Source organism: Geospiza fortis, unplaced genomic scaffold (assembly GCF_000277835.1).
Source record: "Geospiza fortis unplaced genomic scaffold, GeoFor_1.0 scaffold599, whole genome shotgun sequence".
NCBI classification, from domain to species: Eukaryota; Metazoa; Chordata; class Aves; order Passeriformes; family Thraupidae; genus Geospiza; species Geospiza fortis.
In genome coordinates this window covers 26097-27177 of record NW_005054605.1, presented here as the reverse complement: position 1 = coordinate 27177, position 1081 = coordinate 26097, and positions in this window count along the sequence as shown.

The window sequence follows — 1081 nt, the reverse complement described above, 5'->3', positions numbered from 1 at the left end:
GCAGCTCCGCTTCCCGTTTTGCCACTTTCAGGGCTGCTCACCCCAATCTCAGCCTCCCACTTCTCCCTCCAGCACCATCCCAAGGAGCCCCCTCCCTGCACCACCCTTTTTTTGGGGGATCAGGAGTCCACGCTCGCCCTTTGAGGCTGCAGCTCTGTCGGAACCCAGGAAATTCCTCTGGCTGCCCTGGAGGGCTCCAGACCCTGCCCAGGGAGGCTCAGAGACCTCAGCACAGAGCCCCAGACCTTTGATTTAGCCCTTGGAAAAAACAATTCCCAACCTTTATATGAAAAATTGCAAGTCAAAGGAGTTTAAGTAAAATAATAGTTTGTCACAGGGTGAAAAAATAGATTTTTGAGGTTTTAGGAATGGGGCTTGGGGTCCCAAGATTGAAGAATCTGGGCATGCCTTGTCCTTTTTCCTTCTTCTTCTTGGCCTCCATCTTCTGGGTGATGGTGGCATTTTTAGATTGGTTTAGAGTAGAAGCTCGCTGTCTAACACAGGTGATAGGTGTTGGGAAGTTATAGTAAATAATGCACATGTCGTTTTTAGTATAAAAAGACAACACCGCCTCTGAGGCCTCAGGTCAAAATGCAGCGCTGTGATGGGAGTCAGAGTGTGTGACAGAATCACAGAATCACAAATTCAGAGAATCACAGAATCACAGAATCAATCACAGAATCATGACGTTGGAAGACACCTCCAAGATCATCAAGTCCAACCAATGCCCTAACACCTCAACCAGACTATAGCACCAAGTGCCATGTCCAGTCTTGTTTTAAACACAAGTGTCAGCACAGAAAATCTAAAATCCTTCAGCATCCAGAGCTCCAACATCTGCTCTTTGGGCCACCCCAATCTCAGCCCCACACTTCGCCCTCCAGCCCCATCCCTGCCTTTCTGCCTGCTGGTTTTTGGCAGAAAAGTGATATTACACACTTCTAATCAACAGCACAGCTGAGATCTCAGTGCTTCCAACCAATTTTGGCAGGCTTTTCCATGGTTTCAGGTCAAAATGCAGCGGTCTGCTGGCAGTCAGAGTGTGTCACAGAATCACAGAATCAATCACAGAATCACAGAA